Source organism: Pongo pygmaeus, chromosome 10, assembly GCF_028885625.2.
Source record: "Pongo pygmaeus isolate AG05252 chromosome 10, NHGRI_mPonPyg2-v2.0_pri, whole genome shotgun sequence".
Lineage (NCBI taxonomy): Eukaryota > Metazoa > Chordata > Mammalia > Primates > Hominidae > Pongo > Pongo pygmaeus.
In genome coordinates this window covers 14,289,232-14,315,926 of record NC_072383.2, presented here as the reverse complement: position 1 = coordinate 14,315,926, position 26,695 = coordinate 14,289,232, and the positions used below count along the sequence as shown (strand labels likewise).

The 26,695-nt window shown below is 36.2% G+C and overlaps 1 protein-coding gene across 4 annotated transcripts in view; it reads left to right on the top strand.

Annotated features, from left to right (window-relative positions):
- The window catches only part of GRIN2B (glutamate ionotropic receptor NMDA type subunit 2B), a 423,666-nt gene that overhangs the window by 72,580 nt on the left and 324,391 nt on the right, over window positions 1-26,695 (top strand). The window lies entirely within an intron of this gene.

The following is a 26,695-nucleotide window of genomic DNA, read 5'->3' as shown; positions in this document are numbered from 1 at the left end:
TGAAATATATAAGTGGCTTCTGCTCTTAGTTTGTCTAGGTAAATATTTTAGTTGGCTTAATTGGAGATTGTTTCTAAAACTATAGGAGGTAGTATTTCTTTGTTGTTCCATAATCTCTGATGACCTGTCTTTAGAAACAAGAACTTTTACAATGATGCTTAATATTTTCTAATTCAGGTCCCTCCTCTCTTTCCTGATACTTACATAAGTCGGGACAGCCACCACTCATTTGTCTGTGATTTACAGCACCCTTTTCTCTCTATTTACTTCCTCGTCACATTTACCTTTATTGCTGCTAGATATTCCTTCACACCTTAAGGCCCTTTCTTATCCTTTTTCTTCCCGAGTCTTTCTAGTCTTTGTCCCATTTTAAGGACAAGTGAAGTGTCAGCCATCAGGTCGCTGGATGCAATCTGCTTTCACAGTGCGTTAGTGCTGGGCACCAGACCATGTGGTGCCTGTGTCTGTTATGATACACCCAGTTGATATTTTTCCCTGAGACTTTGATAAGCCTGATCAGAAAGTTTCACTGGATTTAAGAACAATGCTCATTATTCCCTGCCCTCCCTGTACATTCAGGTTCTACATCACTAGGCCACACGGCCCTATCCCGAGGTACTAACCTGAAGGTGCTGTTATTACTGACCATTCAACATAAACAATAGACTTTTAAACACCCTGGGATGAATCCAGGTAGTCCTTACCAAAGACAAGCTCTCATGAATGGTAGCGTTCATCTTTCTTTGCTGTGGTTGTTCTCACAACCAGTCCTGGCTTAGCATATGATCTTTTATACATGTAAGCAGTAGTAAGTCAACCTTAAATGAAGCCCTCTGTAACATGGCCTGCCTGAGCTGTGGAATTTGGAGCTCCAAAATTTTGCCCTTTGTGCTGTTCGAGGATCATTGGCTTTGATGAGCTTGGGGGAAGGCAGAAGGAGAGAAGAAAGTATATTTATGTCATTTTTTTGGAGCCTGCGTTTGTTACAGAGTACAAGCCAGCAGCCATTTATAGTGAGCATGGTGGACACATAATCCCAGGACTCCTTCCTCGGGTCATTCCACTCTTTACCAAGCATTTCTAGATTCCATGAAAGTGGCTCTTCCCTTCTGGAGCAGTGCAGCAGTGTGCTTCGTGTTATGCACTTATCAGACCACTTTGAAATATGCTTTCTTCAATACCAGGCAATCACTGAATATACTGGTGTGTGTTTTTTGAGATGTCTCAAGCAAGGGGAGATGACTTGAAATGAGTTGTAGAAAAACCTGTTGAAGGAAGTAGTGTTATTTAACTTGCGTAGAGAGGTTCAGGGCAGGGCATGACAGTTGCCTTCATGTATTTGAAATGTTGTAGGGAAGGAGATTAACATTGTTCTATGTCTCCTCAAAGATCAGGTGCAAGGTAGAGGGAGAAAGAGTTCAACTCATTATAAGGAAGAACTTTAGGGTGTGATAGTTAAGAATTTTGCTCTGAGATCAGGCTTCCTGAATTTAAATCCATCATCTGCTAGTTACTAGCCGTATCAACTTGGGTACATTTTTAAAAACTCTTTTAATCTTTAGTTTCCTCATCTGTAATATGGGACAATATTAGTATCTAACTCATGAATTGTTATCATTAGCTGATGCCATACCGCTAGTTACATGCTCTTAGCATGATGCTCACAGGGATAATGCTGGCAACTATTAACAGTCTCAATTGTCTCAAGATAGTATACATGTTTAACAACAGTTTCCAGGATTTCCCATTATAACTGAGCACTATATGTTCTTTTCTGTTTTTTTTTTTCAAATATGTAGTTCATTGAAATATACATGTGTGGTTTTCTCATTTTTTTCTTGGATGATGGAGATTGTTGGAGGACTGAGAAGGCTTAGCTTTTAGAATAACTTGAATGGCATAGATATTCCTGTGATGTTTAGGAAAAAGTATACAGTGTAGAGCGTCAGGAGTTCAAAATAACTGGGGTATGGCATAGGATGGGTGAGGATGCCAATCTTCCCTGCTGAAAAGTTGAATTAGGACTTTTTAAAATAAAAAAAAATGCAGTTTTAGGATTTTAAAATACTGTATGCATTTCCAGTTAAGGCACTTAGGGCAGTAATAAGTAAAATGCCATTCATGGACACTCTTTTAAAGAAAAAGATGAATTATTTTATCCTGAATTTTAAGAAACATTGAAATAATTAAATCTGTAATTTTCCATTTCTTGAGCTCTTGTTCATATACTTTTTTTTTTTTTAAATTGAGGTATAACATACACACAGCAAACTTCACTCATCTCAAATATACAGCTTGATGAATTTTTTCATATGTATAACATCCATATAACCATTAAACAGATAAAGATATAAAACATTTCCAACAAATCAGTTTCTTCATGCCCATTTCCAGTCAATACCGTTCCCTGTTATGTTATAACCACTATTCAGACTTCTGTCAACCTGAGATAAATTTTGCCTGTTCTTGAACTTCATATAAAGGAATCAAGCAATAGTACAATAGTACTCTTGTGTCTAGAGGACTTTTTTTTTTTTTTTGTCTCCTGAGACAGAGTCTCACTCTGTTGCCTAGGCTGAGGTGCAGTGGAGTGATCTCAGCTCACTGCAACCTCTCTGCCTCACGGTCTCAAGCAATTCTTGTGTCTCAGCCTCCAGAGTAGCTGGGACTACAGGTGCACGCCACCATGCCCTGCTAATTTTTGTATTGTTAGTAGAGACAGGGTTTCACCATGTTGGCCAGACTGGTCTCGAACTCTGGACCTCAAGTGATCCATCCATCTTGGCCTCCCAAAGTATGGGGATTACAGGCATGAGCCACCACGCCCGGCCCTCTGGAGACTTTTTCTTAGCATCTTGCCTATGAGATTCTTTCATATTGTTGTATATAATGAGTTTATGCAAAAACTTCTTTTTTTCTAGATTGTTTTCCATTTAGAATGAATTATTTTACTACAAATAAATTTTTGGAAATTGTGAGGCTGGGAGGAATCTTACACAGCTTCATGTCCATGTCATTTGATTTATGTGAAACATCTGACACCAGAAGATATTAAGTAATCTGCATAGTTTGAACTAATGGCTAAGTAACCTAGTATGCTGTATCTTCATAGAGATAAATCTGTTGCAAACATTATTCTCAGTAAGAGTCATGCACATAGTGTCTGAATTATACATAGCAAATGTGAATTTTTATAAATTACATTATATTAAATACTAAAATTACAAATTCATATGATACAAATTAATCCTATTCACTAATGGCCTGGCTTCTTGGATTTTATACACATTTTGACAATGACATTGCTAGAGCAGTTTATTCTTGTTAAGGAAATCATTGTCGTCATGTTCATTAACATAAGACATGAAGCGCTGTGTATAACAAAATGGAATTGATTTTGCCTGATTAAATCTTAAACACTTACATTCTCTCTTTCTCTCTTTCATACACACACAAACATATTCATAAGCAGACATACATTACCTACATGAAATATGTGAAAACCACACATTTTCTAGGGTATAACCATTTATCTCTAGATCAAGTGAGACATTGTCTCTCTACAACCCTATTGTTATTGAAACTCAAAAAGTTGTTCTTGCAATTGATCGAATACAGCAAAACTATAAAATAAGGATATGAGAGGAGATGGAAAAGTGGTATAAGAATTGCCTTTTAGTGCTCAGTGTACTTTAAGCTTTGACATAGGAGGACAAGAGGTTAGGTCCTGACTACCCGTGGATTTATGGGTTTACTTGTAGTTAGGGGGCCAGGTACAAGATGGAGTATGTTAAGTGACAGAGGCGTAAAAAAGACCATTCATTTCTGAGAATATGGCTGTGTGGCTATTTAGCCCAACCCTCTGCTAAAAACAAATTAAAATGTCAATAAAAGGATGTCTGAAACCATCAAATTGCTATAAGAAGATAAGGCATCATGATGCTGAAATCCAAGAAAAGTATTGGGAGCTCTGTTTACCCAATGGTATTTGCTGATAATTAAGCTGTGCTTTTCATGGCCTGGCAGAAGAGGGCAGAAACAAATCTTGGGACTCAACCCAAGTGGGGAGCCTAGGGAAACCCTCCCATATTAAGCTGGACTCTCAGAACCAGAAATAACCTGTGATTATATGCACAGGCAATTTTATGGAGAGCATCCTTGAGGCTGAGCAGAACGGGGCTGGGGATGGGAAAGTGAAGAAAACAACAACAAAAAAACAAGACCCTATCCCTGAGAAGTTGCTGGCTCTCGGCTCATCAGAATACTTGTAAGCTATGTTTGCATAAATGAATGGTCAAGAACCCTCCAGCAGTGAATTTAGTTTGAGATGGTTCTTGGTCTGTAGTTCTTTTAAGCACCTGGCAGAAGCAAATGCAAAACTTCTTTAAGGAAGACGTCCTAGACTGCTGGGAACCACCTCCCCACTCCTTCATTTTCAAGGGTAGTGAACAGTATAGTCAAAGAAAACCAGAGGAAACAGCAGAGTGCAGAAACAGATCAGCACATTCTCCAGACTTTGGAATTATTGGCATATAGTATGAAACAACTATACTTACCACATTTAAATAAATAAAAGGGAAGCTTAAAAATATCTCCAGGAACCAGGAAAGTGCAAAAAGTATTTTTGAAGATTTGTAAAAGAGCCAACTATAACTTCTAGGAACAGAAAATAACTGAAAGTGTAATAAAAGCTCATCTGATTGATCTAGCAGCTGATTTGTATAGAGCTAAAGAGAGAATTAGTGAACTGGACTAGGGGTCTGAAGAATTTTCCAGAAGGCAGCAGGGAGAGACCTTCCCCACTGTCTTCCATGCATATAACCAGAGTGGTGAGAGAAAATAGGCAGAAAAAATATATCCGAAGAAATAATGCTGTAGAATTTTCCATGATCACATCCTGATGATAAAAAGTTTATTTTACCAGAACTATGTAACAATTTTGAATTTGTACATACTTAGAAACATGGCCTCAAAATATCTCTGTTTATCTACCTATAGTTTAAATGAACAGATCTACAAGAAAAAGTCAAATCTGCAGATTCAAAAGGCCCAATAAGAACTAAGAAACATAAATAAATGTATGTAACATTTATATCTCAAAATGGTTCTGCCTCAAAATTATATCGTAATATTACAGCAGAAAATCAGCTAAGTGGAGAATATCTTAAAAGAAGTTATAGAATAATAGAAGATTATTTTTGAGAAATGATAGGCAGACGAACTCCTGACCTCTCAAGAACAACAAAAGCCAAGACATTGTAGAAAATTTATTTGTCAAAATAAATAACTGACACCTTAGAATTTTATACCAGTGAAAATGTCCTTTAGAATGAAATAAAAGTTTTAAAGATTTGGAAAAATAAAAACTGGAATTTTGAACACCAGCAAACCTTCAGTAAAGGATATTCTAATGAACATGAGCCCAAGATGAAATGTCTGAGATGCAAGATGGAGTGAAGAGCAAGTGGAGTAGAAAATGGGAAGCTAAATGATTATTAGCCATTTGCAAAATATAAAGATGACTAATAGTGATGCAATTAAAAATGGGAAAAATAATGACAACAAAAGTGTATGTATAAATTAGGCAGGAAAGTTAATGGGGTTAAAGTGTCCTAAGATACTTGTATTTTCTGAAAGAAGGGTAATGATATGAATTAACTCTAAATTTTGGTAAATTAAGTAGACATATTTTAATTTCTAGAACAATCACTAAAACACTAGAAACCAAGTGTAGAATTTACAATTAGCAGATTGGAAATAAAAAATGATAAAATATTCAATCATTGTAAAGAAAGGAAAGAAAGAGAGAAAGAAGAAGAAACAGAGGAGGGGTGGAACAAATAGAAAATACAAAATAAGGTGATAAATTTAAGCCCAATAATTACATTAACTAAAAATGCTGAAATTACAAAATCATTTTCATATTGTATTAAAAATAATATTCTGTTTATAAGTGACATATCTAAAACATAGTGGTACTGAAAGAGTGACTATACAAAGTTGGAAAAACATATGCCATGCAAATATTAATCAAAATAACACTAATATAGCTATATTAACATCAGATAAAATAGACTTTAGACAGATTGGTCACTTCAATTGATTAAATATTTTAGATTATAATGTAAACATTTTAGATTATATGAACCTAGTAGCAAATCTCAAAGTATATAATATCAAAATTAACAGTTTTATAATGAGAAATAAAAATATTCATGATTATGATAGGAGGTTTTAAAAATACTTCTCTCAGTTACTGACATGGATATAGGAGATTTGATTAATATGATTAACAAACTTGACACTAAAAGGTAAATACAGAACACTCTAGTAAAAAGCTACCAAATATTACTTTTTTTTCAAACATATTAGAACATTTAGGAAATTGACCATTTATCAAAACTTAAATTACATCTCAGTGAATTTCAAAGGGACTGAAATTAAGGCCAGGAAGACCTTGTTCTTCCTGATCGAAGTGCAATTTAGCTATAAGTAAAAAGCAAAAGGACAACTAGAAAATCTCATATGTTTCGGATAAATAACTCGTGTTAAAGATGAAATCATAATAAAAGTTTAGAAACTATTTTGAATTGAACAATAACTAAAATGCTGCATATCATTATATGTAGGATGCAGATAAAACAATCCTTAAATTTATGGTCTTTATAGCTTATATTTTAAAAAAGAAAGACTGAAAAATAATAAACTAGACATCTGTCTCATGAAGTTAGGAGGAGAATAAAATAATCTAAAAGAGTACAAAAGGAAGGAAATGATCAAGATGAGAGTAAAAATAAAAGAAATGTATGATAAACATATATTGCAAAGTATTCACAAAACGTAAAGTTCTTTTTAAACTTATACATTTACAAATGTCTGGTAAGGCTGCTCAACACAAAAGAATATAAGGTACAAATGGTTTAAGGAAGAAAAATGGGGATATCACTAGAAGTGCTACATGAAATAAAGAGGTAAGAAATCATTATAAAATTTTATGTTGATGAATTAAAAAAATTAGTTGAAATAGAAAAATTGTTAGAAAGTATAACTCACCAATATTGATTTACAAATAAATAGAAAACTCAAAGATTATGATCATTTAAACATTTAATTATTAGTAATAGAAATCTTTCTAAAAAAGTGTGCCAGGCTTAGCTGGCTTCATTGGCAAGTCTTGTTAACCATTAAAGAAAGAAAAATTATTATTATTATTTTTATTATTATTTGAGATGGAGTCTTGCTCTTGTGGCCCAGGTTGGAGTGCAGTGGCTGATCTTGGCTCACTGCAACCTCAGCCTCCTGGGTTCAAGCGATTCTCCTGCCTCAGCCTTCTGAGTAGCTGAGATTACAGGTGCGGGCCACCATGGCTGGCTAATTTTTGTATTTTCAGTAGAGACGGGGTTTCACTAGGTTGGCCAGGCTGGTCTTGAATTCTCGACCTCAGGTGATCTGCCCACCTTGGCCTCCCAAAGTGCTAGGATTATTGGCATGAGCCACCATGCCCAGCGAAAAAGTATACTCTTACACAAACGCTTCAGAAAATGAAAAAAGAGATGATAATCCTTAGTTTTTTGTTTTGTTTTTTTGGTTCATTTTTTTAAATGTATCTGCAAAGACCAAAAAATAATGTAAAGCATTATAAATTGAAGTAGATGAAAGGAAATGCTATATTTACATATTGAAAGACTGCATTTTAAAATTATTAACTCGCCCCTCCAAATGATGTAAGATTCTATTTAATTGAAATTAATATGCGGCAGTTTTTTTTTTCAGAATTTAACAAATAGATTGTAAAATTAACTTGAAATTGCAAACAGCTAAGACACTTAAAGAGAAAGAATATGATGGGAAAAATTGCTTTACTAGATATCAAGATTTATTTTACATTACATTAACTAAAATTGCTCCACTTAAAAAATAATTATCAGATTAGATTATTTTAAAGCTGAATAGTACAACATTTTTGCAAGGGTATACAAATATATCAATGAAATGGAATGGAAAATTTCCAAAACAGAGCCCCACTTTTATAGTCACTTGATAAATAATAGAAGGGCATGGCAGATTGGTGGAAAAAGATAGACTTTTTAATAACTAATGCTGAAAAAATTTGATATCTGTATAAAAAATACATTTCTCACTTCACAGCATATACAAAAATCAATTTGAGATATAAATGTGAAAGGTAAAATACAGAGACTATAGGAATATTTCATGAACTTGAAGTTGGAGTAGGGAAATTTTTTGTGTATAAAGCAAAATACTTCTAAAAATAACAGATGAGATTGATAAATTCAACTATATTAAACTTAAAGTCTTTTATTTATCAAATTATACCAAAAGGATAATGAAAAGACAGATCACAGAGTGGGAAAATATATTTATAAGATACATAGCTGACAAAAGACTCATATTTACTATTATACTGTCTAACACAGTAGCCAGTATTACATATGCCTATTTAAATTAAATTAGGTTTAATTTAATTTAAAAAATGCTTCTTTATTCTCACTGGCCACATTTCAAATGCTCAATAGCCACATGTGGCTACCGGATACCATATTAGATAGACAACACTGATTTAGATCTTATAAAGAAATATATATCCAAATTATATACAGGGTATTTTCTTTAACTTATGTTCACTTATATCTGTTTGAAGTATCCATAATGTATAAAGAAATGAATATTCTTGTATAAATGAGTAATACTAAAAAAGATAAGTCAGTGGTAAAGTGGGCAAATAGGCCTTTCACAGAAGAAGATGTCTAAGTGGCCAATAAACATATGAAAAGATGTTCAACCTCATTAGGAAGCAAAGGAATGCAAATGAAAACCACTATAAATTGCCAATATATACTCAACTGATTGGTCAAAAACATTGTTTAAACTTGGCAATACTGAATGTTGGTGAGAATGTAGAAGAGGAATACTTCTACACTGCTTGTGGAAATTTAATTGGCCCAATTTAAAAAAATCATTTGGCATTATCTATTACATTTGAATCTTAGAGAACTTCAGTTATTATTGTACTAGGATTCTTGGACAAGAATAGACATGTCAGAATTGCCCCAAATTGGAATCAACCCAAAGGTCTTATCTACATTCTAATGTAGATAAAGAAGTTGAAGTATAACCATAAAGTGGAACAGTACATGGCAATTAAGGTAAATGAACCACAGCTGCCCCCAACAACATGGACAAATCTCAGAAGTATGCTATAGAGTAAAAGAAGCAAGAGGGGAAATAATACATATGGTATGATTCTAAGTGATTCTATCCACGTAATGTTCTAAAACAAACAACTGAACATACTGTTTAGGGATGTGTCATTATGTGAAAATTACAAAGAAAAGGAAGAATACGATGATAATACTGAGAATATGATTATAGTACTCAATGGGGGTTTCCTGCATTGGTGAGGGAGAAGGTTATAATATGGGAAGGGCACACAGGGACATTTTGGGACGCTTATGGATTCTTTAATCTGGGTGATAGTTATGGAAGTATTTGCTTCAGAATTTGGAACAATGTGCGTAAATGTTTTATTAACTTTTTTTTTTTTCGAGATGGAGTTTCACTCTTGTTGCCCAGGCTGGAGTGCAATGGCGTGATCTCTGCTCACTGCAACCTCCGCTTCCTGGGTTCAAGTGATTCTCCTGCCTCAGCCTCCTGAGTAGCTGGGATTACAGGCATCCACCACCATGACCAGCTAATTTTTTGTATTTTTAGTTGAGACGGGGTTTCTCCACGTTGGTCAGGCTGGTCTCGAACTCCTGACCTCAGGTGATCCACCCTCCTTGACCTCCTAAAGTGCTGGGATTACAGGCATGAGCCACCGTGCCCGGACTTATTAACTTTTTATATGTATATTCCACAATATTGAAGAAGGGAAGCTCTAAGCTGCTTATATTTTCTTGAGTTGATTTGAAAAGAAGTTGTAGAGGAAGGATATTTGAGAGTGTTCTTGAAATATGAATAGATTTAACAAATAGAGAAAGAGAAAGATCATCCTAGGATGGAAACATCATGAAAACCACATGGGAGTGGTAAAATATGCCTGTTTGGATCCTATGAATAATATGTGGGTGTCCTTTAGGGGAGTTGGTAGGATATAAGGCTGTTATACAGCTTAGAGATATAGCATGTGAGATCACCATAGACTCAAAGACTATGGTGAAATTATTCCTCAATTTAAAAAAAATTGTACATATATTGTCTTCTATAAAGCACATCTGTGGATTTCTCTAAAAAAAGCATGGCCATAGCTACGTCTTCATAGGTTTTAGTATCAGACAAAATAAGAAAAGTTTCCAACATCTTAACGTGCTCTTCTTTGTGTATGCTAGCTAACAGGAAGTGGATAGTTGGCAATTCCCCCTTTGACTTATTTAATTACAATGAATTATTTGGTTTAAATTATTATTTTGACATAGGAAATAATCAAATTTAATGTTAATAGGTTCCTTAATGTGTGTCAGTTACTTTTTACTCCTATGCTGTGTGCCTAGCAAAAATGCACGGGCCAAGAGGAGACAACACCCCTCTGGACATTGCTGCCTATTTTCATTTTCATTTGGGTTGAACATGGCTTATGTAAAGTACCTCCCTGATTGCCCTACGATTAAACACTCTTCAACTTGACACTGACCCACTTCCTTTTGCCAGATCATAGTGTCTTGTCTTATTTTTATTGAACATTATTCAGTCTTTTTTTTTTCCTTTAAGGGTTGTTTTTCCAATTTAAAGAAGCTGTGTGCTTTGTTTTCTTTCTTTCGTTTGTTTGTTTTTGTTTCTGTTTTGGTTTCAAAAGAATAGGGGGCTTTGCACAAGTTAGTCTCCTATGTTAATTTAATTAATGTGGTCTTGATTCCAGAATTCAAATCTTTCATAGTATATTTTGAGTTGTGTAAGACAGTGTTAGGTTCTAAATTTATCTCCGGTTTATAAGCTAGATTGACCTAACTTATTGGCCTCTTAGAATTTCAAGTTTTCTTATCTGTAAAATGGGGAAAATAATTCTTATGTAAACCAAGCACAGTATCTGACAAAACATAATTCTCAGTAATTGGTAGTGGTAGTAGTTGTAATAGTGGTAGTAGTAATAGTTGTTGCTATTATTATTATTTTTGAGACGGAGTTTTGCTCTTGTTGCCCATGCTGGAGTGCAATGGCACAATCTCGGCTCACTGCAACCTCTGCCTCCTGGGTTCAAGCAATTCTCCTGCCTCAGCCTCCTGAGTAGCTGGGATTACAGGCATGTGCTGCCACGCCTGGCTAATTTTGTATTTTTAGTAGAGATGGGGTTTCTCCATGTTGGTCAGGCTGGTCTCAAACTCCTGATCTCAGGTGATACACCCGCCTCGGCCTCCTAAAGTGCTGGGATTACAGGTGTGAGCCACCATGCCCAGCACAGTTGTTGTTATTTTTTGCACTAGAGAATATGCCAGGAAACGTAACAGGCAAACAAGGAAGAACCACATTTATGTTCTTCCTCTTGCATTCTCCCACATCCAGCAAGTGGGATGATCTGGCCACATAGTGGTCATACAATGTCAACTAAGAGAAGTGCCTGTGGTTAAAAGTACCAGCCTGAGAATCAGGCAAGCCTGGGTTCAAATCCTTACTCTGCCATTTATTAGTTGTGTGGTCTTTGGCTAGTAACTTATCTCTGCTTTGATTATTAAATGCAATTATATGTGTAAATCACACAGCATAGTGGCTGGCACATACTTAAATACTCAATAAATGACATTATTATTTCCCTAGTTCTATTAATCAATAATATAAGAAGCTAGATAGAAATAATGACTTGGAAAATCCCTCCAGATCAGTGTCAGACCCTAATAGTTCCCATTTGCAGCCTGTGGATTTGTTTTGCTTAGAAAGGAGAAGAGAGTAACACACTTAACTCCTGTGTATATTCACTGTCATTGTTTCTTTTCCACCTGTCTTTTTCTCATTAACAATAAGCCTTGTTGATAGAGCTAGTGCTGGTTAAAGGTAGCCCTTTCTTTATTATGAAAATGGCAGTGGGAAGTCGGAGGGTAGACAATAAGGACCAAGTTATTAAGATAATCTGGGCCCAGGATATAAAATTTTCTAGTAGAATCAAATCATTGAGTCATTCAATTATTATGACTTTCCCAATAAAAACATGCTTTCATTATATATCTGTCATCTATTTATCATTATCTAAATATCTATTCATCCGTCTCTTTCTGCTTTATTGATGTAATTTTTAAAATGATATTTAAAGATTCATCGGATGTTATTTCCAGAAAAGACCTTTAAGATTACCTAATACAACATTCTTATTTTCTAGCAGGGAATCCCAGGGCCCAGAGGGATAAGTGTCCTGCCTGAGATCTCATAGCTAGTTACTTCTAAGAGTCTAAGGGCTCTTGACTCATTGGGAGAACCCACATTTTCTATAGATGAAATAGAATGTGGAAGGCTTAGGAGACCTTTCTTTAGGTAAAGGGGTAAATCTGTACTCTGTCAAATATGGAGGATTTGGGAGTCTCTCTAAGCTGATGCTTTTCTGGTGCTCTTTATCACACAATGGGATTTCTCTCCCCGGAGCCTGCTCATTCGTAGATTTTGGCTTTACCGGTGAAGCAGGGGCAGGGCTGGGGAGTCTTTTGTTTAGAGTGTGCTAATGGAGTAAGTGATGGGGTAATGTGGACAGGCCCTGCAGTGGGGCTCTAGCTAGGCTGGGCCCTAGTCTCCCTGCGTGAGTGAGGCTGACTGAATTGAGAAGTTCTGAGGAAAATATGCTGAGTTGGTGAGAAACTTTTCTAACACATCAGGCTTTTCCTAGTTCTTGTCCATTTATCGATGTGTTGCAAGTAGGAGGGGGAGTGGCAGAACGATGCTTCCTTTTAGGGTAATTGAAAAGGGCGAGAGAAGGAGGATTTTGAATGTTTGCAATATTTTAAGTAACATCCTCATCATAATCATTATCATAACTAGTATCTATTATGGGGCAGATGTTCCAGGCGTCTTTCTGAGTGCTTTACATACATTATCTCATTTAATTCTCACAAGAGTTCTGCAAGGTGGGTATTATTCTTACCATTTTACAGATGAGAATACTGTGGCTTAGAAAGTTTAAACAGCTTACTCAAGGTCACCCAGCTAGTGCATGTGACCCACACTAGCTCTGTCTGTAGTGCTTGCTACATAGTGAACTGTATTGCATATAATTAAGTTGCTCATAATACAATAATATTCTTCATGTTTAAATACCCGAATGCCCTCTCCAATCCCCCAACACATTTTGTATTCTGAACTTTTCTTTTTCAAGGACTTTACTGTCCACAGAGCTGTGAGATCATAATATGAGTATTATTTTAAAAAATGGAATGGAGTTTTGTAGTGACTTAAGGAGATCATTGCCATGTAGTTGTACATTACATTCATTTTGGAGACGTGTTTCAAATGTTACAGGCACCACTATGGCCTTAATGATCATTCCCTTTAATCGTCCATTTTTTGCTTTCTTTGGATGCTTTGCATGCCCTCACTGGCCAGTGGTAATACTGCAGACCTTCTGAAGGACTAACCCATCGCTTTACTCTTTTCAGTGGACACCCTATCCTCTTCTTGAGTCTATTCCAAATGGCTGTCTTGATCTTTAATTACAATCCTCCGTGGACTTGTCATAGCCAAGCTCATCCTGCACCTTCGCTTTGTCAGCTCTGCACTCCTGTCCCCATCTTCCTCACTATTACTCATTTCCCCTGGCGTGATCCTGCTGTTCTCAGCTTTGAGTTTATTGCCAGTTAAAGGAGCCTCCTCATTGGTAGAGCCTTCTGTTAAACCTAATCTCTTCTCTGAAATCACACTGTGATCCTCTGTGTACTTTATTTTCTATTTTGTTATCAACATTGAGTTACTATATGTAGAAAATATTTTCATAGTGAATTTGTTGAAATAGTATAGATTAATATAGAATATATATGATATACTATCGTATGCACACATATATTTGGTAAAAGCCCATCGGATATAAAGGGAGTTTAGTTGTTCTGCAAAGTGTTTTAAGTCATGACTTAATCTCTGCCACATACCATAGTACCATGATTAATAGGCACAGGACTCTTAAAACAGAGCCAACACACACCTCATTAGACCTTGAAGTTAGAGGAACTCACATAGCATGAAAAGATCTAAAGATCTACATTCTAAAACTTTTTCTAAAGCCCTAGATAATAAGCTTAATAAGTCACCTTGAAAAACTTTACATATGCTAATCACAGCAAGCAAGAATTGCAAAGCAGGGATAGCTAGCCTAATGTTGTACAAGAACAGTAAAATATTTATTATCTGGAGAGTTCCGTTTACATTATTAACCCACTTTTCTGTCATTTCTCAAGAACTTCTGAAATTCTTAGCCTTTCAAACTTTGGAAAGAGCTGTTTTGATCTTAAAACACTAACAAAACAGAAGTGCTTTGGCCTCTACTTTCAGTTTATTCTGCTAATTGAGATATTAGTGACTACCAGGACAGTCACATACATATCTAAGGTCTCAGCCACACACTTCTAACTGCTTTTTCAAGTCCGTTTAATGAAGGAACATACAAAATGGTTAAAGTGAAAGTTCCTGGGTAGGGTAAGAGTTGGATGTTACTGCAACTGTATCTCAATTTTCCAGCTTCTTACAGTCATAATGCTGGGTGTAAATGTGGCAATATAAATTAGTGGAAAACCTCTGGATTGGCTTTGCTACTGGCCAGCCAAGTGATCCTGAGCGAGTTCTTTGACCTCATGATTTCTTTGGACCTCAGTTTCTTCATCGGTTGAGGGAGGAGGTTGAACTGAATCAAACCATTCAAGTCTTAGTTGCTCTAATATTCATGCATATATATTTACACAATGTGCACACATTCACAAAAATTACACAAAGTACATATGCCTTTATATACACACAAATGAGGGTGCAGCACTTTAAATAAATGTGATAACTCAAAATTAGATCATGACTCTTACTTTACAGAAATGATTCTTTCCAAAATGATTCATTGTATGGTTCCTTTCAGTCAAGACTGGGAAATATGTGACCCTAGAGAGATTTAGGCACTTAATTTTATCCAACCAATGGAGTAAATATTTCATATGCTAGTAATTGCTAAATTACAACACAGCCTTAAACATTTAGTGGCATTACCTAAAAGGAGACAGGAAGTGGTTGATTCTCCATTAATCTGTTTCTCTGTCTCATTTCAGTTGTATTATTCTTCCTTTGTCTATCGACTGGTATATATACTTAAGCAATGTTTAACATATAACTTTAATTTTTTCTGATTATAAAAATAACATAAGTTCATTGTGGGATATTTGGGAAAAAAAATGGAAAAGTTGACAGAAAAAGAGTCACTCAAATTCTAACAAAGACAATTGCTGCTAATGTTCTGTTATTTCCTTCCAGCATTTTTCTATGCATTTTAAAATAGATGAAATCACACCAATTTTTTGGTGCTCTTTTTAAAATTTAACATCACAGCATACAGATTTTTCTATGTTATTGAAAACTCTTGGTAAACATAATTTTTTTAGGCTATTTAGCATTCTGTCATAAAGCTATAGTATAATTTACTTAACCACCTTCTTACTGTCAGCCATTTAATTACTTTCCATTTTTCACTATTATAAATGATGCTGCAGTGAACATTTTGGTGTATAAAGCTTTTTCTGTCTGTATTTTACATTATTTCTTTAGGAAAGATTCCCAGAAATTGAATTACGGGGTCAAAGGTATGCACATTTTTAAGGCTCTTGATCTCTAATGCCAAATGGCTTTTCTAAAATGGTTTGTATCAATTTATATTCACTGTAGTAATATGTGAGAGTGCTGTGTTTCACCATGTCCTTGGCCACCCCCCTCTAAAATCTAAATAAAAAATCTTTATGATTTGGTGGGTAAAAATTACACTCCATTGCTGTGTTTTTATTTCTGTAATTATGAGTAATATTGGACAATTTTCCAGGTTTCTTCATTGTGGTTTCTCTTCTGTGAATTTTCTGCTCGTATCTACAGTATATTTTAAATTCTTTGTTATAGTTGTGAACATAATTCTGTGTCATCCATTTATAAATCAAATAAATGCAAGCCCCCTTCTTTTTTTAAGAAAAGTCACTTTAAGTTGCCTTTTTTGTTCATTCTTGGCTGATTTTATTTTCCTATATCAGTTCTTCAAAATCATTGTTTAAAATAGTAAGTTATGTGCTTTTGAGTAGATGGCTTTCAAATATCTGTGAAATACATTTATAGACTTGAGTTTTATGTTTAGCTTTTGAGGCACATATCTATTAAATAAAAGTGAGATTCGCATTTGTCTGTCTTTTCACAGATTTCCAGGTCGCTGTGGGGTCTGAAATCTTAAGTTTTTCTGATTTGGCATTAGTTAATAATGATTAAACGAATAATTTATGAATGTTTATCATCCAATATTTTGGTATATTTCTTCTTACGTTTGTATGTGGATTATTTGATTTGGAATCATAATTTTTCATGTTCTTTTCCTTTGACATCACAATTTAAGGATTTTTCTATTTTATTAAAACCTGTTTTGGAAGTATTAGTTTTTAATGTTTTCTGCTACCCCTTCCCCTCCACCATCTGTCTTCTGCATCATTTTTCACCAGCACAGGAAAAATAGGAACACATGCTTCTTAGTATTTGGCCATATGATTAGAAATCAATGTGTACGCAAGCCCTATGAATATTTTATTGATAACAGTGGTGAAATAGAGTGTGTTTACTATTTTAAAATATGGCTGTTTAGATGTAATTCAAAGGCTGTTCAAAACAATTTAATCAAATTTACTTAGATATGGGCCAAGTGCTAGTCATTGATCAATGCTGAGCAAGTCAATTTGAATACTGAACAAAATCTAGAGCTAACTAAATGATTCTCAAGGGGTCACAGGGATGGTTTTGGTTAGGTCATCATTCAGTTCTGACTTCAGGTTCTCAACCCTGATGACTGCTTACTCTGTGCTTTGAACCCACTGGTTCCGTGAAAGAGAATGTTCTTTCAGGTAGTCAGGTGAATTCACGTTTAGAACAAGCTTTATAGGATTCATTCTCTACAGTTTCATCAATCTTATATCTTCCTAGGAGGCTAAGTAGATAACCTTCACTCTCTCAAAGTCCTCAAGAGAACAATATGACTTATGTGGGCTGCAGTTAGCTCTTGGGACTCTTGTTGGTAGTTTAGGGCCCCGTGTTATTCTCATATACCACAAAGCTTAGGAGAGTGTTTTGTACTTACAAGGAGAGGTGTCTTTCTCCAAGGTGGCAGTCTTTGCCTCACCTCCACCACTTCTGCAAAGCTAAGTGGAATAAGCAAGCTGTTGGAGATTAGAGACAATGGGAGTTTAGTTTCATTCTGGCCTGCGCCCTGTTTAAGCTTATGGTGTCCAGGAATCTTGGGTGCTCACTGGCCCCCTGGATCACTTAGGGAATCTCATTTATTCCAGTCCCAGCATAGGGAGGATAAATCTAGCCTGTGTGATATTTCATCATGAGAATTTGAAATAGTTTTAAAAAATCATATTCTTTATAAAAGGACAAAGACTGGAAAACTGTAAGGACATAATATTGGATTTGACATATAAGCATAAAATACAAATTAGAACTCGGCCATTGGGAGATGAGACTTCTGTTTTTTTTCTTCCCCTCTGTCATTATAGCCCTGAATGAAAACCTATTATGAGAAGGTTTTAATTTAAGGATCGCACCTTGGTTCTTTGGGACAGTTGTGTTTCACCTGTGAAATTTCAATTCATTTCACTTCAACAGCTATTTATTCATGAGTCACTAGGGTGGTTTCTTTGAATTTAGCCTCCATTATTTATTAAGTGTAGAATCCTGGGCAAGTATGATGGTCATGAGGATCAAATGACATGTCCCAGGCTGAGTGATGAGCATGGTACCTGGTGTAAAAGAAGTGCTAAGGCAATATTAGTTATTGCCATTATTTTTATTAGATGCATGCTTCTAAAGGGCAAGGCTTGTCTTATGTTTATATTTAAGACAACTTAGAAGAGTGCCTTGTACATAGTAGGTAAATAATTTTTGACTTTGATTGGCTTCTTCAGTAGCTTCTTCTGGGTCTGAGCACCTCTTGGGCTTTTTGTGGCTTTGGTGTTGATGATGGTGATCATAATGGTGATGGTGCAGGCAGCATTTGTAAGATACATACAATTCATCATTCTAAGGCTAAATAGAGGATTCAATTTTGCAGTTGCCAGTCTGACACCTTTTGCCAGCACCATTGTAAATTTCACTTTAAAAAGCTTTGTAAACTGCATTTTTTTTTCATTAGAAAGGTTGTGTGGCCACATCTGTACAGTAGGTGAGAACATTTAAATTTAGAATTACTAAGCAGACTGTCAGATTCCATGAGGTTAAGAATAAAATTCCAAATTGGCAGTTAGATGGTGTGAACCTCATTGCATTAGTGGCATATCTATAGATATGCACTAAACAATGCCTTACAATGACCATTATAGGTTTAAATGGAATTCAGTGGAGCCTGTAATTTTTTCAGGGCTTTGAAGCTTAGTGAAGTTACAAGCTGGTCAGGACCTTGAAGGGAGGAGGGGGAGAACATTGATGCAGGGGGATGCAAGGAAGATGTTCTTCCTTCTTGAATAGGAATCACAGTCCCATTAAAAGAAAAATGCCAGAGTCTTGGCAGAAAACACAGATTTGCATATTATTCACATGCATTTGCATATTGAGTTCAAGAGGCTCTATCTTCAAGTATATAAAATAAATAGTGTAATCTGCTGCAATTGTGTTCCAATCCAGTATCCAGGGCATTGCACAAATGAAATACACAACATATTTAAAAATCACATTTCAGAAGATGAAAGATGGCAATCAGCTGAACGTGGCTCTGCATCAGTAATACTGATAGGGAGCGGAGATTGTCTGGCTTGGTTAATGTATAAGATTGGAAAAGCCATTGCCTTAAGAGGCCTCATCTGCAGAGGAAACCTGCTCAGATGGGTTCCGGGCCCACTAGAGTTTGCAGCCTCAAAGTTGTGATACCCAGGGCACTACCTGTCTCCCAGGGTGGTAAGTCTGCATGGTGCTCAAAGGACTCTGCCTTCTCTGAAACTGAGCAGGAGTCACACTGTTTCCAGACTGCAGACCAGGAATTTCATTTCATGGGCCATTCCATGTTCAATCCTAGAGACCTAAGTGCCTAAGCTGGTTCAGGGGACAGCAATAAGATAAGGGGTGTTGTGGGAGAAACATATAATCCCATACTGTCAACAAGCCTTCATGAAGCACCCCTTCTTCTCAAGAAATATATACACTAAGTAAAAATAGTGTGAGCTATGGAAATGCTACTCTATACCAAGTCCCCTGGTTTTCTTCTCCAACCAGATTGCTGCCACTGAACCTCTCCTGAATAGAAATTTCAGTGCTGCCACTGGGCACATGGGGTAGTGGAGGTACCTGTCCTCCAGTCCTCCGCAAATGATCAGATTTTGAGATGCTGTTTAGGCTCTGCAGCTTACACATCCCCAATATGGCTTTCAGAACCTATAGAGCGATCAGTAAGAGATTTAGATTTGAGGAGTTCCTGATGTAGTTTGCTTACTAGGGGTGGTAGATAGGTGGGCAGACTTCACAGTATGTTAAAACCAAAAAGAACAGACAGATAGGGCAAGAGAAAATTACTGGAGAGGGCAGTGTTTTTGTAAGGAGTGGCAAAACATCCAGGAAAGGACACCCATTCTTCATCTGTGTTGAAACAACGTCCTGAATGTTTATTGTCCATGAAACGAGACAGGCCAGCCATATAGTCAGAGTCAGCCCAGCAGGGGCTGAAAGGAAGGCTGACGTCTTGTGGACAGCAGGGACTCACATCCTCTCAGTACAGGGAGGACAAAATTAGAGCGGGAAGACAGTTTCGATCCTCACTAACTGGAGGGTGCCAGCCTATTGTTTTGACCGGGCTTTTCTTAGAAGTCTAGGCAAGATGAAATCCTCTGAGCAGCAAGGCTGGAGAATGACGGTCACTGATGGGGAGCATCCTTTCCCTGATTGTACATCTCTGTACCTGTTACCATTGAGCGTGTTAGCTTCCTGGGCTCAGATCTACTTGTGAAAATTGTACTGCTTTTTGTCATTTGAATGAAAGACAGGTGTATGCCAATTTTGCCAGTGTGAAAATCCATCCTTGCTGCCATTCCATAATGCCAGGAGGTTGAGAGCATGATAGTTTTGGGGGAAAATGAGTTTGGCGTGGTCTTGGGGAACAGAAATATTTTACTGCAGTTCACGTTCTGATTCCACGTGCTAGCCTTTTTCTTCATTTTAAGATAAGTCACTTAACCTCTTGCTCGTGATTTGTCCATTTACAAAATGGGTATTTAATACATGCATACCTTGCAGAGGTTTTGTGAAAATTAATTAGGTAAAGGTTATAAAATAGTTGGCAGATGAAGCACTAACTGTTATTAAGCTGGGTAATTATATTGTGCTTACTTAAAACTTCTTCAGTAGACTCAGATATAAAAGCATTTTGTATGCCCTATCTCAAGCTTAATCAGTAGATGGCAAAATTGTTTTATGTGCCTAGATATGTAATGTACAATCATGTGCTGCTGCATAATGATGTTTTTGTCAATGATGGACCACGTGTACAATGGACCACATACATGATGGTGGTCCCATAAGATGATAATGGAGCTAAGAAATTCCTATTGCCTAGTGATGTCTTAATAATTTTGATTCTGTGTAGAACCAGCCTAATGTATATGTTTGTGTCTCAGTTATTGACAAAAAATCTGAAAGCCAAAACAAATAATTTTTAAAATAGAAAAAGGCTTATAGAATGAGGATATACAGAAAGAAAATATTTTCTATAGCTGTCTTACAAAAGAGACAAAAGTTAAGCAATTTTAGAAGTTTATAAAGTAAAAAAGTTATAGTAAGCTAATTTATTACTGAAGAAACTCTTAAAAATAAATTTAGTGTATCCTAAGTATTCAATGTTTATGAAGTCTACAGTAGTGTACAGTAATGTCACATGCCTTCACATTCACTCACTCACTGACTCACTCAGAGCAACTTTCAGTCCCTGCAGGCACCATTCGTGGTAAGTGCCCTATACCATTTTTTATGTTTTATACCTTTTTAAAAAATCTTTTATACTGTATATGATTTTTCTTTTCTTTTTTTTTTTGAGATGGAGTCTTGCTCCCTCTCCCAAGCTGGAATGCAGTGGTGCGATCTCGGCTCTCTACAACCTCCACCTCCCGAGTTCAAGTGATTCTCCTGCCTCAGCCTCCCAAGTAGCTGGGATCACAGGAGTGCACCACCACACCCGGCTAATTTTTGTATTTTTAGTAGAGATGGGTTTTCACCACATTGGCCAGGCTGATCTTGAACTCCTGACCTCCGGTGATCCACACACCTCCGTCTCCCAAAGTGCTGGGATTACAGGTGTGAGCCACCACACCTAGCCCTTTTTTTTTTTTTTTATCTTTTATGCTGTATTTATACTGCACCTTTTTAATGTTTAGAGGTGTTTAGATTTACAAATACTTACCATCGTGTTACAAGTGCCTACAGCATTCAGCACAGTAACAGGCTATACACGTTCGTAGCCGAGGAGCAATAGGCTATACCACAGAGCCTAGGTATGTAGTAAGCTATACCAACTTGGCTTGTGGAAGTGCACTCTGTGATGTTCACACAATGATGAAATTGCTTAACAACACATTTCTCGGGATGTGTCCCCGTTGTTAAGCAATACATGGTCGTATATTGATTTTTTTTGGTTAAACGAAATTGTTTCTTTTTACATTCTATCTATTACACTCATTCTCTTTCCCTTTCTCATTTCTCTGCCTTCTCTTTCTGATACCAATTCAGCTGTTTTATTGTTTGCTCAGCTGACTTGGAATTAGGACAGAGGAGCCAACAGCCTTGTAGAAGTGGCTGAAGGTGGACTGTGCACTGCGTCAGTCCTGGGGCTAAGTCTACAGCCACTAAGATAGAGCCATTGTCACCATATATTTGAGGACATGACACAGTTTTCTTCCCATTTTAGAGGGCAAACGCTATGTAAATGTAATACCTGGCCGCAAAGCAAGCTTCAGAAGTAAATGCTTAAGAGCTACTCGCCCATGGAGGCAACAATTGTCCCTCTCTTCTTTTCGAGATGGCTCCAAAGAAATAAAATACATGAGATCCACAAACCACCAGTCTTCATTACTCACTTTCCATAATTATTACTTGTCCTGGATGAGTGGGTAAGTATAAGTAAGACTGAAATAAATCCCCAAAGCATTCTAAAAGCAGGTCACTTTGACTAAGAATTGATTCATTCTGTTAGAAGTTTAGATTTCTTTTTATTTATTTATTTTTCTACTTCCATTCATGCTATCTTTTGCCGATCCTTTTGTATGAGTTCTGTTGAATTCTGTGCCTTGTAATCCCATGCCTATGTATTAGTCTTTTGGGTTTTGTTCAGTTTTGAGGATAGAGAAAACTTTTTTTTCCTGTGAAGATTTTACTGCACTTCATAATTACAAAAGTATTGAAAAACATGAATGGTGGGTTTTAAAATAGAAATTCACTGAGCTGCATGTACATTTATATTGTATGTATTTATATGGTTGTACTTGCCTGTATAAATACTACAAATTATTAAAATGTTTTAAGAAGTCCCTTATTCAAATCTGTACTTTAAAAAAAAATTTGTGTCTTTGTTTCTCCTGTATCATTGAATGGTTTTTCCAAAGCATTGCAGCTTATTTTTGTAATTATTTTTGGTTTGAAATCTAATTTGTTTTCCTGTGTTGACATCTGAGAGGATATATAGGGTAGTGAGCACATGCATTAGAGATAACTGCCTCGGTTTGTATCCTAGCTCCTCCATTTAGTAGCGATGTAACCTTGGGTTAGTTACTTAAGTTTTCTGTACTTCAGTTTATTTGTCTGTTAAATAGGGCTAATAGAGCTAATAATAGCATCTACCCCATAGGGTTGTTTGAAGATTAAGTGAATTACTATATACAAAGCACTTGGAGTGTGCATGTGACATGAGTACTGTATAAGTGTTTATGGGTGAGGATTTATTCTGTGAACCTCTATTGTAGAAGCATCATACTCTAAACATGTGGTTAAGAAACACTGATACCCCTGGAGCTGGCTTGCATTAGAAGGTTTATTATAGAGGAAGGAGTATGGCCCTCAAGAGGAACTGGGGAGGGTGGTGGGTGAGTATTGGGCAGGCTGCAGGAACCAGGCAGCTGCTCTCCTTGTCTCCTTTCCCTGCTGGCTGCGGGAACTCAATGCTGCTTCTCATTCTTTGCTTCTCAGATGGTGCTATTTCTGTTTCTCTTTGCCACCTGGCCCTTCCTGCTTGCTCATCAATACTCCTCTGTTCAAAATCCATCACCCCAAATGATAGTCTCAACCCGGCAGTTTAGTCAGCCTCAAAAGTCCATTGCCCACAGCTAACTTATTTAGCTTCTAGGCATTCATGTTCCAGTTTTCCTAAATGGTTGAGCTTCATCAAGCACCCAGCCCTAGTTCGAAGCAGAGTGTGTGGGGTGATATGGAACTGTGGGAGCAGATGATGTATAGGATGCTTCTTCAGAGGCAGTTTCTATATGAACTATATGAACCATGGCTTTTAAAACATTTCCAATTAAGAAATACGTTTAACATCAAACCAGTACATACACCGGTAAATATTAAACTGAAAATAATCTTTGCCTTTACAACATGATGTGAACTGATCTGGTCTATTTCATTCCCTTAAAAAATGCTAGTTATGAGCATATTTGGAAAAACACTGCTCTGAGACTTGTGTGTACTTGCTGCATTGGGTTGGGGGACAACTGGCTTTTTTGCACTCTTCTAATCAGGGCTTCTCTCTCTTTAGTGCACAACAGTGTCATCTGGGGCACTTGTGGAAAATGTAGATTTCCAAATTTATCTCCAGGTATTCCGCATCACCTGGCCTGGGATCAGGCCTAAATATTGGCCAATTTTGCCAAGTTCTCAGGTGTTTCTGACGCAGGTTGCTTGCAGATCTTATTTTGAGAAACACTGCATTAGATATGTGCTCTCAACTAAGCTATATACCGTTACCACCTTTATTTCCTTCTGTGCATCAATACTTTGTCTAACGAACAAGTTGTATTCTGAAAGTCAGTTTCTGAGACTCCTATTTAAAAACTTCAGAATACTACTTGTTTTAGGAAGCTTGGTAGATTCCTAAACCAATACATAAAAGCCTAGTTAAGTGCTCCTGTAGATCTTGTTACCAGTGCTTCTCAGACCTGATTGCTGGTAGCACTGGGTTGAGTGACAGAGGGACCAGGATTTGGATTATAGGCAGGGGCAGTGAGGGAAGAACACAGGGGAAGAACATTTATGTGGAGGATGAAGTGGACATGAAAGATGAAAGAGTGAAATCTTTCACATTAATGGGGAGAAAAGGTTCCTCTTAGAGGGCTTCTAACCACACCCAGCTAGAGAGGAAGATCTCTTAGGAATGTATACTTGCACTCTCAATTTAGAGATAGATTTCATTCTTGTAATGTCTTCATTTAGTTGACACTTAAGTCAGATTTTTCACCCTAACTGCTCTTTTTTTGTGGTTTAGTATTTGTCTTTCATTATCTATAGGACCTTCTACATTTTTATGTACTGCTAAAATCTGGAAATTGATATAAAATACACAGAACTTATTTTCTACATTGTCTCCCACCACTAACTTCTCCAAAATTTTGGTGTAGGGAACAATTTTGCACAATTTTCCTCTCCAACTTTTTTCAGATCTTGCTGTGTTTTACCCCTCATCAATTTCAAATCTATTATCTTCTCTGTAGCATTTTTTTTATGGCCTGATTATATTCTACACGAATAGCTATAACCTCTTTGGGAGGTTTCTTACTTTCTGTGATCCTTCATTCAATCTCTCAAACTCTAACCAAAATAACCACTACATGTGCTAATTTAAGTGCTCCACTCCCTTCTCAAGTCTCTACTTTTTGAGCAGCCAAGTTCATAGAACGAATCTTGAAGCAAGAGTGGAAAGAAATATTTCTTGTAAAGGAAAAAGACAAACATATGTATATATACACACACACACATATTCATGATTTAAAAAATTTCATCAAACTAGAAATGGAAAGGAACTTCCTCAGCTTGACAAAGGTATGAAAACCCTACAGGTAATATCCTATTTAATGCTGAAAAACTGAATATGCTACCCCTAAGATAAGGAAGAAGATAAGGATGTTCTCTGTTACTAGTTCTATAAAAATTTTTATTGGAGGTCCTAGCCAGTGTTATTGGACTAGAAAAAGAAGAGGAAGGAGAAAAAAAATTATCATTACTCCCAGGCAACATGACTGTCTATGTAGAAAGCAGCAAAAAATACACACAAAAAAACCTACTAAAATAAATGTTAGTTTAGTAAGGTCAGAGGATACAAGGTCATACAAAAATTAATTGTATATATATTATCAATGAACAACTAAAAATTGAAATTTAAGAAATTTGTAGTAACATCAAAAACATGATATTCTTAGGTATAAATTTTATAAAATATCTGACTCAATATTGTTGAGGTGTCTACGTTTCTTAAATTTTTGTAGATTCAACAAAAACACAGTCAAACTCCCAGTAGGATTTTTTTTTGTAGAAATTAACAGCTGATTCTAAAATTTACATGGCAAAACAAAAAAGCCAAAACAATTCTGGAATTAAAAAGTTGCAGGACATACACTGCCTGTCTATAAGACTCAAAAGCACAGTAATCAAGACAGTGTGGTAATAGCATAAAAGAGTCCACAAGTAGATTTTTGACAAATGTGTCAAGGTGGTGGAGGAAGGGCAGTCTTTCCAGAAAATGATGCTGAAACAATTGTACATCCATATGCAAAACATACATACACCCATAAATGAACCTCGACTCATACCTTGTGACATGTAAAGTGATTAATAAACTGAAAATGTATCATAGAACTATAATTATACAACTCTCAAGTTAAAAAACTTTTAGAGGAAAACAGGAGAAAATCTTTATATCCTTTGTTTAGGCAAAGACTTCCTAGATATACAAAATGTATGAGCCATAAAAGAAAAAATTAATACACTGGACTTCATAAAAACAAAAACGTCTTTTTTTGAAAGGCACTGTTAAGAAAATGATAAGCCACAAAATGGGAGAAAATATTTATAAAATACATATTTTATATAAAGCACATATCTAGAATATGTGTAGAACTCTCACAACTCAATAGCAAGAAAACTCAAGAAGTGGACAGAAGATGTGAACAAGCACTACTAAAGAAGAGATAAGATGGTAAATAAACATTGAAAAAAATTTTCACGTCATTAGTTGGCAGGAGATTCAACTCAAAACTACAATGAGCTACCACTGAACACCAAGTAAAATGAATGAAATTTAACAAAAAGAAAGAAGGACCAAAGGCAGGTAAGAAGGAAGGAAGAAAAGAACATTCACAAGACTTTGAAAAGAATAGGTTGGTTGGAATGGTAAGAATGTAGAGAAACTGCTGGTGGGAATGCAAAATGGGATAGTCACTTTGGAAAAGTTTAGCAATTAAATATAAATGTTAAAGTACTCTAACCAATAACTCAGCAATCCCACTGTCAGGTACCTACTTAAGAAAAG